Source organism: Hevea brasiliensis, chromosome 5 (assembly GCF_030052815.1).
Source record: "Hevea brasiliensis isolate MT/VB/25A 57/8 chromosome 5, ASM3005281v1, whole genome shotgun sequence".
Lineage (NCBI taxonomy): Eukaryota > Viridiplantae > Streptophyta > Magnoliopsida > Malpighiales > Euphorbiaceae > Hevea > Hevea brasiliensis.
The window spans coordinates 81,842,974-81,862,362 of record NC_079497.1 but is presented as its reverse complement, the minus strand read 5'-3'; positions in this window follow the sequence as shown (position 1 = coordinate 81,862,362).

Genomic DNA, 19,389 nt, shown 5'->3' with positions numbered 1-19,389 from the left:
TTAATTATTCATGATCATAATAAATTATTATAATTGTATATTACTTTTATTTGCACCAAAAATAATTAAATCAGCTCATTAATTTTTTTAGGCCTATAATTAATTAAATTAATTTTTTTAATTTAATTAATTTAATTGTATAAATTTAATTATGAGGCTTGAAATAAATACTTATTAATTATTTTGGTAATTATCGGATATTCAGCTAAAGGAAGTTATAAAGAGTTAATTTATCAAATCATTGGACATGTTATCAGCAGTCAATGAGTAGATACAGGGGAGTTACAGTAACTGCTAAGATGTGCTACATGAAAAGGTGCTAGATCCAAAACCTTCAAACAACAGTAGGTGCTGTTATAAATATTTTATGCCATGCAATGTTCCAAGCCCCCAACCAACCAATTCAATAACAACAATAACAATGGACTACAGTAATCTATTTATTTTTATTTTATCTATCTTTTAATTTTTCAAGCCTTGCATTTAATTTTCAAGGTTTGTACTCAATTTTTTTAGCAATCAATGCAATTTCCATTTACTTTACTATTTGAATCTGTGTGAGATTTTAACGAAACTACGTTCAATCGAGTCAAGTTCCTACAATCGTTTGATAGAAGTTAGAAAGCTATAGCTAATACACTTAGTATCTAGTAGGCTCACATTTCCTAAACTATTAGCTAGCCAAATTATTTCATAAGCAAATAATTTTTGGCACGCTCAATAGGACTAAGGTCTCATTTCAATATTTGACAACATTATTTTTGCAAGCACCAACATGCCTCTGAAAACCTGAAGTAAAGAAACCATCAGGTCTCAGGACACAAAGGGAAGTCTTACTGAAGTTGGTGTGTAACACCCCTATGTTCGGTAGTGCGTTCTACTGTTCCTGTGGCCAGTGTTGTCCGGACAGCTAGGATGCCTAGAACTACACTTCGTTATGAGTGAGAAGACATAAAATAATGAAATACAAGAAAAGAGAATACAAGAAAAACAAAGGAAAAATAATAGTAAAGAAATGCAATCAAGTTAAGCGAGCCGAGAACCCTAGCGATGGGTGACCGCATCGGAAAGTCACGGCGTGGACTGTTGACTAGCCCTGGACCACGGGGAACCCTAGAAAATATTTTAGGACTTAAATAGACCCCTATTGAAGTATAAATATCATTAGAAATATCAAAAAAAAAATAAATAAAGTTAGTGGAGAGTTAGTGGGAATTATCTACACCTAAGTGGACAGCCACATCACTCAACATCTTCATCCTCCTCAATTCACTCACCATTGCCGAAAATCCAAAAGCTTTCAAACCTCCCATGGCCGCCCCATTTGCATGACTTCTTGCACCCATTTCAAGCTACACTTTCTTTACTTGTCTTTATTAAAGTTTATCCCCACATCACAGGGAAGAGTTTGATAGCAATTTCAAGAAGTTTTGATGAAGATTTAAGAAGTCTCATCCATAGGTAAGTTTGAGTTTTTTATTGTTGCTTTGTTAAAGTTTGTAAGGATGTTATGGGTGTTTGATTTATGAAGAAATTTTTGAGGTTTGATGTTGAATGGGAATGTGTACTTTTGGCAGCCATGGAAACACCTTGAAGGCAGTTTATTTGTGCCTGTAAATGGTGAATTAAATGATTGATTAAATATATATTGTTTAGGAAATTGTTTGGGCGATGTATACTTAGTATATGTAAATGTGAAATGAAATTTAAAGCTTAGAAATTAATGGAATGTAAATGTACCATTATGGCAGTTTGTTAACTCTTGAGGAATGTTGGAATTCATGCTTGGTTTATGAAATAATGATGTTAATTTGTGATAGGGGTTATGGCAGTTTGAGTGCATGTATGATGGTGTGAAGTTGGACATGTAAATGAGCATGAATTGGTGATTGAATTGTTGTAAATTGAGTTGGACAAATTCTGCACTTGTTGGTGCACATTGAATGTAATTGTAAGCTGCCAAAATGACCTATAATATGTTGTAAATTATGTTTAGGTTGTGGTACAACCAGAATTGGTTTGAATGTTGAGTTTGGTAAGTGTTAAAAGTGATCCTTGATGTGTATGCAAAAAAATGCAATAAGGCAGTTTGTGTTTTAGGCCTATAACTTTAAGTGTGTGGCTCCAGTTGGTATGAGACTAATTGGAGGTGAAACTAGGCACAAAATGTGCCAACTTTCATGAAGAAAGCTTGCCAAAATTCTACTTGCAAGATAGCTTGAAAAATGACAAAATTCATATTAAGTGCAAATAAGGTCTGAAAATTGATCATTTGGGCAGCAGTTAGTGTTTAGGTCATAACTCACTAAAAACAGGTCCAATTGACCTGAAATTTTGACCATGAATAGTTAAGACCTATATCTACAAGTCTTATGAAGACACCAAAGCCCAGAAATGACTATAAGCAAGTCAAACAGCTTGCACAAATTCGGGTCCAAAAACTGGTCGAACCTAAAATGACCTAAAGTGATCAATTTTGATGCAATTTGACCAGCAATAGTAAAATGACCATAACTTGGTCTACATAACTCAGAATGACCTGAAATTTTGCCCCGCGTTCCATATGACATAGATCTACAAGTTTGTAGTTTAGACCGAAAACTGAGGGAACTAGGTCGTCCGGCTAGGTCAAACTAGTATCCCGGAATCCAGCAAATTGCAAGAAAATGCAGTATACACGGAAATGAACTTGGTAACATGTACCAACCCTAAAAGACTATCGAATGTGATATGTTAGTAACATTAAAACCTAATTTACCTAGAATGCATCGAGGGTCGATATATTAGGTTGATTAAGCAAATAATAGCATTCAGTGAATTACTTATCAAGCATTATCGTTAGAGACAGTTTAAATGAGTACTGAAACACTTCAAATTGTGTTTCTCAGTTAGCAAAGACTCAGGGAAAGGGAAGGAAACACTGAGTCAAGGCCAGGAGATAGTTATCAGAGGTTTGTGCACAACAGTTATTTCTTTTGAATTTTTCAATTGAAATAAATAATGACTATTTGTATATTATTGTTTTCAATTATGGAAATGTGTTTGAATGGATACTTATTGCTTGAAAAGCATTGTAAATAGTTTGAAACTGTGGAAAAAATTGATTTAGTGTGATTTGTGAAAATTTGAAGTTAATTATGAATTGTGTTGCCATTTTGTGAATGAATTTATGACTTTAGAAATTTATTGGATTCTCACGAATCATTTGAATAAAATATTTGGAATTGATTTTGTGTTCACACTTAGCATGACAGTATCATATCATTCCTTCTCCATTTATGGGGTTGTGATCGTTTATTTTCCTTCTCCATTTATAGAGTCGTAATCGTTTATTTTTCTCCCTCTCTGATTTACCAGTTGAGGTGATCGGATGAGTACTCATTATATAGCTAGCTCCCTTCCTCATTGATTTCGATTAGTGGGGTTGTGATTGCTTTGTCGTGGTGTACAACGCGGCATTGATCGGAAAATTTGTGTCATGGCTTAAGTTGTGAATGAATTGGCAACACTGTGTTCTTAAATTATTCGACTAAATTGTGTTATTATGAGCTTTGATAATTTGTGAAATGGAGTTTAAATTCTTATTGACATTCACTGTCTTTTGAATTTAACTACGTTTTGATTACTGAGATTTATTGTGATATTGTGTTAAATTCTTTATGACATTCAATGTCTTGAATTTAACTATGGTTTTACGTATCTATCATTTATATGATTTATGAACTGTGATTTAAAGTTGTATTTGGTTAATGTTGTGCACCACTGAGACATTGTCTCAGCGATAGCTTTTCATTGCTATCGCAGGTAGACAGACGGACAGGGCAGCAGACTAGGCTGCTAGTACATCCAGCGAGAGATTATCGGGTATAGTGAGTATACCACGTGTTTCATTTTGTACTATAATGTATGACCACTGCATGTACATAGTGTTCTTGGTTTTGAGCAGTTGTAAATTCAAATTGTACATTGAAGTTGTAAAATAATTATGAGTTATTTTGGCTTGTAAAAATTGTATTATATTTCTTGTATCTCAGTCTTTGAAAAATCACTGTGGATTTGAGTTGAGAAATATGTTGTGATGAGAAATATGTTGGAGTTGAGATTTGGAAATATATTGAAGTGCTTTTTACATGTTTTCTGAAGAACTGTTTTATCTAAAATACAGATGGCACTCTGCCAAAATTTTTACAGAAATTCCAAATAATTCAAATGTGTTAGTTCTATCACTTCAGTTCAAAAAGGTTTTTAACACCTGTAAACAGTGCTCACCACTGTAAAAGAAGTAAGAAAAGTTTTTAAAATCCCTTGTAGTGTATTTAATGGGTTATCAGTAGATGGAGTTGGTAATTCATTAGGTATACTACGGGATCATGTTATGCCTTACAGAGGGGTAGGGTGTGACATGTTTTTATGGTATCAGAGCTAGTTTTTAAATTCTGTTTTCACCTGTTATTTGAATATTCTTTCTTCATAGTACAACTGCTCAATATCATTGTTTGATACATACAGTACATTACATTATAAATATGCACTAACGGGAGGAAATCTCCTTCTGTTATTTGTTCAGGAGATCTAAAATCCTCGCATTGACCATGGAAGAGGGTGATCGTTCAGTCGATCAATCTATAGAGGCTGAGGTGCAAGGGGATGCCCCAGCCCTACATAATGTCAGTGGTTCAACAGCACCAGCCCCTTCATTACCGCAGTTTCCCGCTCAGTTCGCTCAGCAGATGGCTGCAATGTTCCAACAAATGGCTGGTAATGTGACTACTCAAGTCCTAATACAGACACCAGTGGTATAACCATAGTCTCCTACTAGGCAGTATGACAAATTGATGAAGTGTGGGGCTACAGAGTTCAAGGGGACAGTAGATCCTCTAGAAGCTGAACAGTGGTTAGAGAGGATGGATAGGGTATTCAAGAAAGTACACTGGACAGAGGAGCTCAGATTTGAATACTCAGTATCTTTGCTACAGGGGGATGCTTATGACTGGTGGAAAACCATTCCCCACACTCTGGTAGAACCTGCAGTGCTAACATGTAATGATTTTCTCAGGGAATTCAGACAGAAATATGTCCCCGATGCTTATGTAGACCAGAAGCTACAAGAATTCCTAAGTCTAAAACAGGGGAGCAGATCAGTGGCTGAGTATGAAAGAGAATTTTCTCACCTGAGCCATTATGCAGTAAATTTACTTGCTACCAGCAGGGAGAGATGCAAGAGGTTTGAAACCGACTTGAAGCCCAGTATCAGATTACAAGTGGTCGGATTCAAACACACTAACTTCTCTGAACTCGTTTCTCAAGCCCTAGAGTTGGAAAGAATTGAGTCTGAAGCAGCTCCTGAGAAAAAGAAATCAGAGAAGACAGAGAAAAAGGGAAAATCAGTAGAACAGAGTTCCAGTGGTCCTACTGGAAAGAGGAATAATCATGGGGGACATGGCAGAGGTGGCAAGAAGTCGGGTAGGGGAAGATATTCGGGACAAAAACCTCCTCTATCTGGTCAGCAGAGTACCAGAGGTTCCTACCCTTCCCGCCAATGTGAAACTTGTGAAAGATATCATGGTGGGATATGCTATAAGGCTATTGGAGCCTGTTATAACTGTGGAGGCACAGGACACTTTGCCAAGAATTGCACTAGTAGTCGCAGAGTTGGACCACCTCCTACTACTGCAGAAGGGTCAGTTCAGAGCCCTGTCACCAGAAGTTCACAACCACCCAGCAGAGGTAGAGGCAGGGGTAGAGGTAGCCCAGCAGGTAGCCAAGGCACAGTGAAACATTTAGAGCAAGACAGTGCTCTAGTCAGAATCTATGCAATGAGACAGAGAGAAGAGGCCGAGACATCTGATGTTGTGGCTGGTACCTTCTCGACTTTTAACCAAGATGTGTTTGTGTTATTTGATCCGGGTTCTACCCATTCTTATGTGAGTGCTAGCATCATTGATTGCATTGCTGTTCCATGTACAAAAATGGACTTTGAGGTGCTAGTAACAAGTCCACTAGGACAGGAGGTCAGGGCTAATAGAATGTATAGAGATTATCCTTTGGTGATCCAAGGATACACTTTTCTGTCTGATTTCATTGAAATGCCCTTCAGAGATTATGATATCATCTTGGGCATGGATTGGTTAGCTAGGCATCATGCTATGATTGACTGTAGGCTGAAGACAGTCACTTTTGGCCTCCCTTAGTACAGTGATGTGGTAATACATGGGGAGAGGCAGTTATTGCCATCAAACATCATTTTGGCTGCACTAGCCAGAAAAATGATCAGAAAGGGGTGTGAAGCATACTTGGCACATGTGGTAGACACCCAAGTGGGGAGTCCAGCATTGAAGGACATCCCTACAGTACATGACTTTCCAAATGTGTTTCCTAATGAATTGCCAGGATTACCTCCGGAAAGAGAAGTGCAGTTTGAAATTAATGTTATGCCTGGTGTGGATCCAATCTCCATAACGCCATACAGAATGGCACTAGCAGAGTTGAAGGAGTTAAAGATACAGTTACAAGAACTACTTGAAAAGGGCTTTATCCGCCCTAGTGTTTCACCTTGGGGAGCGCCAGTATTGTTTATTAAGAAGAAAGATGGCACTCTTCGCTTATGCATTGACTACCAGCAGTTGAATAAGGTGACAATAAAGAACAGATATCCATTGCCTCGCATTGATGATCTGTTTGATCAGTTGAAGGGTGCAACTGTATTCTCCAAAATTGATTTGCGATCTGGTTATTATCAGTTGAAGGTACAAGAGCAGAGTATTCCAAAAACTGCTTTCAGAACTCGGTATGGCCACTATGAGTTTCTAGTAATGCCATTCGGGTTAACAAATGCTCTAGCTGCTTTTATGGATCTGATGAACACTATCCTCAGACCATATCTCGATCAATTGTGGTGGTGTTTATTGATGACATTTTGATATACTTGAGGAATGCAAAGGAGCATGACAGACATCTGCGGATTGTACTGCAGACTTTAAGGGAGAAACAGCTATACGCCAAATTGTCGAAGTGTGAATTTTGGCTGAAAGAAATCTCCTTTTTGGGATATGTTGTGTCAGCTGAAGGGATCAAGGTAGATTCTAGTAAGATAGAAGCTATCCTTAATTGAAAATCGCCCAGGAACATCATAGAAATTCGCAGTTTTCTGGGTTTAGCTGTGTCACACCTTACCCCTCTGTAAGGTATAACATGATCCCGTAGAATACCTAATGAACTACCGAACTTCACCTACCGATAACTCATTAAGTACCCTATAAGGGATTTTAAAACAATTTTTTTATTTTTGACAAGTGGTGAGCATTTTCTAATAAGTACTTAAAACATTTAGTTAAATTAAATCTAGTTGGAAATTTTAGCCCATTTTCTTTTTCCGCAAATTTTATAAAAATTTTGTGAGTTCCTCTCGTATTTTGAGAAAACAGTTCTTCAAATACCTGTAAAAAGCACTTCTAAAAATTTTTCTCAACAACTGCTTCAATTTCATACTCAATCTCAATCAATTTCTCAAATTCACAAGTTCAATAATTCTCAAAATACTGTCAATCAATATCATTCATATTCCATTAGAAACAAAACAATTTAGATACATCATTACAAAATTTACATTAAGAGAATTTCAAACTACAATAAATATTACAACTTTATACAAACTTTGTACAAGCTGCTCAAGACCGATTTTACATGTCCATACAATTACGTGCAATACATACATCAAAATGAATATTTACAGTTATCGGGTATAAATTATACTCGATAACTTCTAGCAGGTGGCTCTCCTGTCCTCAGCAGCTCAATCTGCTGTTCCTCTAGTCTCTATATCTGCGACAGCATAACAAGCTATCGCTGAGTGGTGAACTCAGTGGTGCACAAACTAATAATTTAAGACTTAATACAATTTATGCTTGACAATTCATAACAAATAGAATTTTAAAATTTCTAAATTCTTCAAAATCCATGACCTTCAGAAATCAACATTTTTCATTCATGCAAATTATTCATTCGAATAACATTTTGATCAAATAGTAACTATTTATTTACATTTCTTTTAAATTCTGAGACAATGCAAAAATTTTTGAATTATTAACAAATTATTTATTTCAATCACAATTTATCAAATTATGCATAATTTAAAGGGCGTTGCCAACAATACACATAGTCGAACCCATGACCCAAAATTCGAATAGATGCCGTGTTATACACCATGACATTTCACATACTCCCAATAACCGAGGCTAAAAGGGAGAAACAAAGACTAGCTAGTATATATGAGTACTCATTCACATCATTCCCCAACTGGCAAGCCAGAGAGGAAGAAACTCGCCCCATCAAGTGGAGGAGTTATCTCACTAGACAAGCTAATGAGAATTCACAACATATTTTGTCATGTCAACTGTGGTTTCAAATCATATTTAAAACAATTTCTATTTACAAAGTATTTACAAATCAACATATTTAATCATCATAAATTCATGCTCAAGGTTGGCAACACATCAAACTTAAAATTTACAATCCTCAAAACAATGCAATAAATTCTTAAATGCATAAGAAAATTTATATTCAATAAGTTAAAATTCTCAACACAACAAAATCATAAATCATACAATAAATTTATTTCAAATGAATTTGGAATTGAAAAGTAACAAAAGTGTTAGTTGTGCACAAACCTCAAACGAGTCGCCTGTTGGCCTTGACTCGACTCCTCGGGTTCTGTCCCGGTATTCTTTTCCACTGAAACACACAAATTTCGTAGTGTTTCAGTACCATAACTTAGCATAAATCCAATAATAAATTTAACTTCACTTTTACCTAGCTCTAACGTGCTAAATTCGATGTTCTTGAAATTTTGTGTTTCGGGTTACTATTCACTATACTATTCAAGTTAAATTGTTGACTTTTTAAGGCTTAATAGGTATGGGAACTCCAACTTCACCCACATACCATATTTTGGTCATTAACTTTGTTCGTTTTGGTCATTTTCTTAAAGCTTAGGTCTTTTAGGCAAAATTGCCAATTTTCGGTTTTGGAGTCCTAAGTTGCACTGTTTCATTGGTCCTTTTACTGTTAGAATTTGGCAAACCTTCCTTCACAGAAAATGTTCCTTATTGTCTTAAGTGTATTCTCATTTTTGGATCACCCCAATTGGAGTTTTTTAGCTCAAGTTATGGCCAAAATACAGTTACTATTCACATGCACTGTTCATACTGCTATTTTGGTTCTAGCAGATTTTTAATCCAAATTCGTTCAGTAATTTGATCAAGTTAAGTCCATAATTTGGTCTAATTTCCTTCATACGAAATGTTCTACTATGTCTTAGGTTTTCATCAGTTCAAGAATCGCCTAAATCGGAGTTTTCTAGAGAGAGTTATAGCCATTGGAACTTTACTGTTCAAATGGAAATCTGCAGTTTTGCAGGTTCAGTAACTCAACTTTTCTCAATAATTTGATTAGGTTAATGGCATAATTTGGGTTGGTGTTCTTCATGAAAGTTTTAGATCTATATCTTATCTAATTACTGTTAAAATTTCAGGTCATTTTGACCTGCCTAGCTCGAGTTATGAGTTACTGTTCATTTAGTCAGTTTGTGCAGTGGCAGACTGCTCTTACTCAACTTTGGTCAATTTGTTCACTAGGTTTGGTTCAGTTTTTGGGCATGGTTCCTTAATGAAAATTGTGTCATTTTATGTCTATTTTCATCCCCAATTGGTGGCATATCAATTGGACTTGTAAAATTTCCATTTTGGTCCTTCAAATTTGGTTTGGTCATGCTGCCAGCAGCATGACCATTTACCTTACGAATTTGACTTCACTTCTAATAATTCAAACACAACTCATTTGGTCACAATTGACCATTTTTCACTTCACAATAGGTCAAACATGCCATTTACTCATTTCTTACATTTTTGGTTCACAAACCCTAAGTCCCAAAACCCTAAATTACTAAATTATTGTATTTAACTACATTTAATGGTTTTAATCCTAATCAATCAACTAAATAAAGCTTCTAAACTCATTTAACTCCATCAAACCATACAAAATCATACTCCCCTTCAACAGGCCGAAATTCAGTTTAGTCCTTCAATAATTGATTTCTCTTCATTTCCTTAGTTCCTAAGTTCATTTAAGTCACTAAACATGCACTTAAAACAGAAAATTAAGAGTTAGAATACCAACCTTTGTGTAGCAATTTCTAACTCCCCTTTTCACCAATTTTCTTTCTTTTTCTTGCTCCTCTATACTCTTCAAGATGCAAGGATGAGGTTTAGTGGAGAATTTTAGGGGAACTTATGGTTAATTTAGGGTGTATAAAGCTTGAGCTAAGAGCTCTAATGGAGGTTTGAGAGTGAGCTTTGGGAGAGGGAAAGAAAGAGTCATGTTTTTTTTTTATGAAAAAGATGACTTTTAATTATTTTTTTCTTTTCTTTTATTTTATAAACTTGGCTTATGGAAGACTATAAAATGTAATTTAATAAATAATTTAATTAATATTTTTATGACATCATGCATGAGGTCATGCATGATGTCATCACCCATTTACTTTTCTCATTTTTCTCTTCTTCTTTTTTCATATTTTTCTATTAGTTCTTCAATTTAATTCTCGATTCTGAAATTTTCTTTTCCCCAATTTTATTTGACAGTTAGGTCAGGAGTCAGCTCTCGGGATCAATTGACCAAATTGCCCCTCGCCGGTTCATCCCGGTTTGCAAATAATCCAATATTTCTTCCTGCTCCCTAACCTAATTATTTGACTGGCTTAACAGTTCTTTTTCATGATTTTCTCTTTTCCACTGTGTTCATGAGGGTCCTAAGGATCGCAGCGTCACTTTTTACGGTTCGAAATTTGAGTTTAAAACGACTTCGCAGTCGTTTCCGAGACGGTCACCCATCGTTGTGACTCTCGGCTCGTTTAACTTCTTATGTTCTGTTTTTCTTATTTATACTTAACTAATTGGCAATTACTAATTATTTGTGTTTATGGCTTATTTAGTTGTCTTAAGTATGGTTCTAATCCTCTTAATTGTCCGGACCGACACCGGTCACCGGAATAGTGAAATATACCAGGCTATGCAAATGTGGGTGTTACAAGCTGGATATTACCGTCGGTTTGTGAAAGGGTTTTCTATGTTATCTTCTCCACTAACCAAGCTGCTTCGAAAAGATGTAAAATTTCAGTGGACAGATAAATGCCAGCAAAGTTTTGATGAGTTGAAGAGGTGTTTGACTGAAGCTCCAGTCCTCACTTTACCTACTCCGGGTAAAGAATACACAGTTTATAGTGATGCTTCTCACAATGGGTTAGGCTGTGTACTGATGCAAGATCGGAATGTCATTGCTTATGCATCACTCCAGCTGAAACCGCATGAGAGGAACTACCCAACACATGATCTGGAGCTAGCAGCTATTGTTTTTGCTCTGAAAATCTGGAGACACTATTTGTATGGGGAGAAATGCTACATTTACACCGATCACAAGAGCTTGAAGTGCTTAGGCACCCAGAAGGAATTGAATTTGAGGCAGAGGAGATGGTTAGAATTGATTAAAAGACTATGATTGTTTAATAGACTATCAGCCAGGGAAAGCAAATGTGGTGGCTGACGCCTTAAGTCGCAAGACTATGGCAAGTTTCAGAGTTTCTCCTTTGTCCATGGTATATGAATTAAAAGCACAGCATGCCAGTTTAGAGATTGATGATGAGGGACAGACAGTAGTTGCATGGCATGTACAACCAGTGTTGATTGATCAGATCAAAATGGCTGCTCAGAATGATGCTAAATATCAGAAGCTATTAAGAGAAGTCCAGCGGGGCAGGAAACCTGAATTTTCTGTGAAAGATGATGGTTTATTGCTACATCAGGGCAGAATGTGCATTCCTAGTGATGTAGAATTGAGACAAGTCATTATGAAGGAAGCACATGAGTTTCCTTTTGCTATGCACCCTGGTGGAACTAAAATGTACAGAGGGTTGAAAGAGCATTACTGGTGGATAGGTATAAAGAGAGATATAGCTGAATTTGTTTCCAAATGCCTAACTTGCCAGCAAGTAAAGGCAGAACATCAAGTTCCATCTGGTTTGTTACATCCTTTGTCAGTACTAGAGTGGAAATGGGAACGGATAACTATGGATTTTGTTACAGGACTTCCAAGGACACAGAGTAGTCATGATGCAGTATGGGTTATAGTTGACAGATTGACCAAGTCTGCTCACTTTTTGCCAGTTCGGATGGACTATAGCCTGGAAAGATTGGCCAGATTGTACATATATGAGATTGTAAAATTGCATGGAGTGCCAGTATCAATTGTATCTGACAGAGATCCTAGGTTCACTTCTAGATTCTGGGGTAGTCTTCAAAGAGCCCTAGGAACTAGATTGAACTTCAAAGACAAAGATTCCACCCACGCATGCATGGCCACCCGAGAGGGTTATTCAGATATTGGAGGATATGCTATGGGCTTGTGTGATTGAGTTTGAAGGTAGTTGGAATACACACTTGCCTTTAATTGAGTTTGCTTATAACAATAGCTACCAATCAAGCATTGGGATGCCTCCATATGAAGCTTTGTATGGCAGAAAGTGCAGAACTCCCTTATGTTGGGATGAAGTAGGTGAAAAGAAGATGATTGGGCCAGAGATTGTTCAGCAGACAGAGGAAAAGATCAGATTGATCAGAGATAGACTTAAGGCTGCATCAGACCGTCAGAAGTCCTATGTTGACCTGAAGAGAAGAGATATTGAATATGCAGTGGGTGATAAAGTATTCCTCAAAGTTTCTCCTTGGAAGAGGATTGTGAGATTTGGCAGAAAGGGGAAACTGAGTCCTCGTTTCATCGGACCATATGAGGTTCTGGAAAGAGTGGGTCCTTTGGCATATCGGTTGGCATTACCTCCAGAGTTAGCAAGGATACAAAATGTCTTCCATGTGTCCATGTTAAGGAGGTACAGATCAGACCCATCTCATGTACTATCAGTTGAAGAGATTGAGGTAAATCCAGACCTCTCATATGAGGAAGAACCCATAAAAATTCTGGCATATGAGGTGAGGCAGCTGAGGAATAAACAGATACACCTGGTTAAAGTGCTGTGGAACCATCATTCAGGCCAGGAAGCTACTTGGAAATGTGAAGAGTATATGAGGAGACAGCACCCACAACTGTTCAGAGACTAATACTAGGTAAAATTTTGAGACGAAATTTATTTAAGGGGGGAAGAATTGTAACACCCCTATGTTCAGTAGTGCGTTCTATCGTTCTCGTGACCGATGTTATGCGGATGACTAGGATGCCTAGAACTACACTTCGTTATGAGTGAGAAGACATAAAATAATGAAATACAAGAAAAGAGAACATAAGAAAAACAAAGGAAAAATAATAGTAAAGAAATGCAATCAAGTTAAGCGAGCAGAGAACCCTAGCGATGGGTGACCGCACCAGGAAGTCACGGCGTGGACCGTTGACTAGCCCTGGACCGCGGGGAACCCTGGAAAATATTTTTAGGACTTAAATAGACCCCTATTGAAGTATAAATATCATTAGAAATATCAAAGAAAAATTAAATAAAATTAGTGGAGAGTTAGTGGGAATTATCTACACCTAAGTGGATAGCCACATCACTCAACATCTTCATCTTCCTCAATTCACTCACCATTGCCGAAAATCCAAAAGCTTTCAAACCTCCCATGGCCGCCCCATTTGCATGACTTCTTACACCCATTTCAAGTTACACTTTCTTTACTTGTCTTCATTAAAGTTTATCCCCACATCACAAGGAAGAGTTTGATAGCAATTTCAAGAAGTTTTGGAGAAGATTTAAGAAGTCTCATCCATAGGTAAGTTTGAGTTTTTTATTGTTGCTTTGTTAAAGTTTGTAAGGATGTTATGGGTGTTTGATTTATGAAGAAATTTTTGAGGTTTGATGTTGAATGGGAATGTGTACTTTTGGCAGCCATGGAAACACCTTGAAGGCAGTTTATTTGTGCTTGTAAATGGTGAATTAAATGATTGATTAAATGTATATTGTGTAGGAAATTGTTTGGGTGATGTATACTTAGTATATGTAAATGTGAAATGAAATTTAAAGCTTGGAAATTAATGGAATGTAAATGTACCATTGTGGCAGTTTGTTAACTCTTGAGGAATGCTGAAATTCATGCTTGGTTTATGAAATAATGATATTAATTTGTGATAGGGGTTATGGCAGTTTGAGTGCATGTATGATGGTGTGAAGTTGAACATGTAAATGAGCATGAATTGGTGATTGAATTGTTGCAAATTCAGTTGGACAAATTCTGCACTTGTTGGTGCACATTGAATGTAATTGTAAGCTGCCAAAATGACCTATAATATGTTGTAAATTATGTTTAGGTTGTGGTACAACCAGAATTGGTTTGAATGTTGAGTTTGGTAAGTGTTAAAAGTGATCCTTGATGTGTATGCAAAAAAATGCAATAAGGCACTTTGTGTTTTAGGCCTATAACTTTAAGTATGTGGCTCCAATTGGTATGAGACCAATTGGAGGTGAAACTAGGCACAAAATGTGCCAACTTTCATGAAGAAAGCTTGCCAAAATTCTTCTTGCAAGATAGCTTGAAAAATGACCAAATCTGGATTAAGTGCAAATAATGCCTGAAAATTGACCATTTGGGCAACAGTTAGTGTTTAGGCCATAACTCACTCAAAACATGTCCAATTGACCTGAAATTTTGACCATGAATAGTTAAGACCTATATCTACAAGTCTTATGAAGACACCAAAGCCCAGAAATGACCATAAGCAAGTCAAACAGCTTACACAAGTTCGGGTCCAAAAACTGGCCGAACCTAAAATGACCTAAAGTGACCTAAAGTGACCAATTTTGATGCAATTTGACCAGCAATAGTAAAATGACCATAACTTAGTCTACATAACTTAGAATGACCTGAAATTTTGCCCCGCATTCCATACGACATAGATCTACAAGTTTGTAGTTTAGACCGAAACCCAAAAACCGAGGGAACTAGGTCGTCCGGCTAGGTCAAACTAGTATCCCGGAATCCAGCAAATTGCAAGAAAATGCAGTATACACGTAAATGAATTTGGTAACAAGTACCAATCCTAAAAGACTATCGAATGTGACATGTTAGTAACATTAAAACCTAATTTACCTAGAATGCATCGAGGGTCGATATATTAGGTTGATTAAGCAAATAATAGCATTCAGTGAATTACTTATCAAGCATTATCGTTAGAGACAGTTTAAATGAGTACTGAAACACTTTAAATTGTGTTTCTCAGTTAGCAAAGACTCAGGGAAAGAGAAGGAAACACTGAGTCAAGGCCAGGAGACAGTTATCAGAGGTTTGTGCACAATAGTTATTTCTTTTGAATTTTTCAATTGAAATAAATTATGACTATTTGTATATTATTGTTTTCAATTATGGAAATGTGTTTGAATGGATACTTATTACTTGAAAAGCATTGTAAATAGTTTGAAACTGTGGAAAAAATTGATTTAGTGTGATTTGTGAAAATTTGAAGTTAATTATGAATTGTGTTGCCATTTTGTGAATGAATTTATGACTTTAGAAATTTATTGGATTCTCACGAATCATTTGAATAAAATGTTTGGAATTGATTTTGTGTTCACACTTAGCATGACAGTATCATATCATTTCTTCTCCATTTATGGGGTCTTGATCGTTTATTTTCCTTCTCCATTTATGGAGTCGTGATCATTTATTTTTCTCCCTTTCTGGTTTACTAGTTGAGGTGATCGGATGAGTACTCATTATATAACTAGCTCCCTTCCTCATTGATTTCGATTAGTGGGGTTCTGATTGCTTTGTCGTGGTGTACAACGCGGCATTGATCGGAAAATTTGTGTCATGGCTTAAGTTGTGAATGAATTGGCAACACTGTATTCTTAAATTATTCGACTAAATTGTGTTATTATGAGCTTTGATAATTTGTGAAATGGAGTTTAAATTCTTATTGACATTCACTGTCTTTTGAATTTAACTACGTTTTGATTACTGAGATTTATTATGATATTGTGTTAAATTCTTTATGACATTCAATGTCTTGAATTTAACTATGGTTTTACGTATCTATCATTTATATGATTTATGAACTGTGATTTAAAGTTGTATTTGGTTAATGTTGTGCACCACTGAGACATTGTCTCAGCGATAGCTTTTCATTGCTGTCGTATATAGACAGACGGACAGGGCAGCAGACTAGGCTGCTAGTACATCCAGCGAGAGATTATCGGGTATAATGAGTATACCACATGTCGCATTTTGTACTGTAATGTATGACCACTATATGTACATAGTGTTCTTGGTTTTGAGCAGTTGTAAATTCAAATTGTACATTAAAGTTGTAAAATAATTATGAGTTATTTTGGCTTGTAAAAATTGTATTATATTTCTTGTATCTCAGTCTTTGAAAAATCACTGTGGATTTGAGTTGAGAAATATGTTGTGATGAGATATATGTTGGAGTTGAGATTTGGAAATATATTGAAGTGTTTTTTTACAGGTTTTCTGAAGAACTGTTTTATCTAAAATACAGATAGCACTCTGCCAAAATTTTTACAGAAATTCCAAATAATTCAAATGTGTTAGTTCTATCACTTCAGTTCAAAAAGGTTTTTAACACCTGTAAACAGTGCTCACCATTGTAAAATAAGTAAGAAAAGTTTTTAAAATCCCTTGTAGTGTATTTAATAGGTTATCAATAGATGGAGTTGGTAATTCATTAGATATACTACGGGATCATGTTATGCCTTACAGAGGGGTAGGGTGTGACATGGTGTAAATTTGCAGATTCTACTCATGGTGAAACAATTCAAGAGGCAACCATAATAAAGAGAAGAAGTATAGATTCTAGATGCAACAGAGACTCTACTTACCTTACTTGGTGATCCAATTTAGGAGCAGGGTGGGATAGTTAATAATGTTTTTAATATAGAAAAACTAGCATCAACTATCACAAATGCTTGGTAAAAGGTATTAATTCATCGTGTGGAGAAATCTTCTAAGTTTATAACATTCTAATTTTTATGCTACTTACTGATGGCCAAGTTCCTAGGCCAGAGGAGTTCGATTCAACATCCGAGAGTGCTGGGGGATATTAAAAGGCAGTCTTTGCCATAAACCCCCAAACCAATACTAATGGAGGCCGAGTTCAAACTGAAAAAAGGTACTAGCCACCTCATAAGAGAGATGAGTAGATGGCAGGCAAATCCATAGCATCGGTACAAGTCAGCCATCTTGATGGTAGAACAGGTGCTCCCTGTAACACCCCTATGTTCAATAGTGCGTTCTACTGCTCCGGTGATCAGTGTCTGTCCGGATAGCTAAAAGGCCTAGAACTATATTTAAATATTAGTGAGGAGACATAGAATAATGAAATACAAGAAAAGAAAAGACAAGAAAAACAAAGGAAAAATAATAGCAATGAAATGTAACCAAGTTAAATAAGCCGAGAACCATAGCGATGGGTGACCGCACCGGGAAGTTACGGCGTTGACCGTTGACTAGCTCTAGACCGCGGAAAACCCTGGAAAATATTTGTAGGACTTAAATAAATGTCTATTGAAGTATAAATATCATTAGAAAGATCAAAGAAAAATTAATTAATTAGTACAAAGAAAAACGAGAAATCGAGAAAACGATAAAACTCAGTGTTACCAAAAAATCAAGAATGCAACCCGAACAGGGGCATTGTGGTCATTTGACACCCCGAGTTGTCTTTTGACCTAAATTTCCATTAAAAATAAATGATATTACACTTGAAAATGTCATGAAAAATTAAAATAGTGGTACAAAATCTAAATAGCAAAAGATAGGAGGAAAATGTGCAAATTATGGAAGTTTAACATAAAAAAATGCTTTTAATTCTATTAGTGCTCCACTAACTCCACTAAAGTGGACCATTAAACATATTGTGGACAACAGATCACTCATCTTCTTCAACCTCTCTCACCTTGCCGAATTGAAGAAAAAAAACTCTCAAAACCTCCATGGATGGCCAACCATGCAAGCTTCACTCTCCCATCTTCAAGCCATGATCCTTGCATTTTCCTTTACTAAAGTTGTTCTACACAACTTGGACAGTAGATAAGCAGCAAGAAAATTAAGTTTTGGTGAGGTTCTGAAGAATTTCAAAAGTGGTAAGTATATATTTTTAATTCTTGTTTCATTAAACTTTGAATGGGTGTTGTGGGTAGTTGATTTGTGGAATGATTTTTGAAGTTTGATGAGTTAATGGAGAGGTACATTTTGGCAGCTATGGAACTTCAATAAGAACAGTTTATTCTTGCATGAAAATATTGATTTGAATGATGATTGAAATGTTTAATTGTATTGAAGTTGAATCCCATGTGTAATGTTTGAATTGTAAGCTTGAAAAGTGAAAGTGAAAATTAATGGGTGTGTGTAAACTTGTGGAAGCCTTATGAAGATGATCAAAATGTGTTGTTTCATGGTTTGATTTATAGAATTATATTGTTGAATTATGTTGCTATGGATTGCAGCATGTATGTGTATATTAAGGTTTGAATTTGGACATGTAAATGAGGTGCGTTCATGTGTTTAATTGTTGTAATTGGACTTAGAAAATTCTGGTTTATAGTGTGCATATTGAGAATGATTATAAGCTGCCAAAATGACCAAAAATGTGTTGTGAAATGTGTTAATGGTAAGGTACAAAACAGAAATGACATGGAAGAGTTAACTTGGTAAGCATAAGATGTGTAATTGATGAGTGATGAACAATGTGTAATAGAGCAATGTATGTTTTGGCTTAAAACCTTAAATGTGTGGCTCCAATTGGTATAAGACCAATTGGAGGTAAAAGTAGGCACAAAATGTGCCAACTTTCATGAAAGAAGCTTATCAAAATTCTGCTTAGAAGGTGACTTGAAAAATGACCAAATCCGGATTAGTGCTTTGAAAATCTGAAAATTGACCATTTGGGCATTAGTTAGTGTTTTGGCCATAACTCACTCAAAACAAGTCCAATTGACTTGAAATTTTTACCATGAATAGTTGAGACATATATCTACAATTCTTATGAAGACACCAAAGCCCAGAAATGGCCAGAGCCAAGCTAAATAGCTTGCACAAGTTCAGGTCCAAAAACTGGCTGAACCAAAAGTGACCTAAAAATGACATAAAGCTACCATTTTGGTACATTCTATCCAGCATTGGTAGATTGACCATAACTTGGTCTACACAACTCAGAATGACCTAAAACTTTGCCCCGCGTGCAATAAGACATAGACCTATAAGTTTGTAGTTTGGACGGAAACCCGAAAAAAGAGGGAACTAGGTCATCCGGCTAGGTCAATTTAGTATACCGAAATCCGACAAATTGCAATAAAATGCAATATACTTGAAAATGAATTTGGTA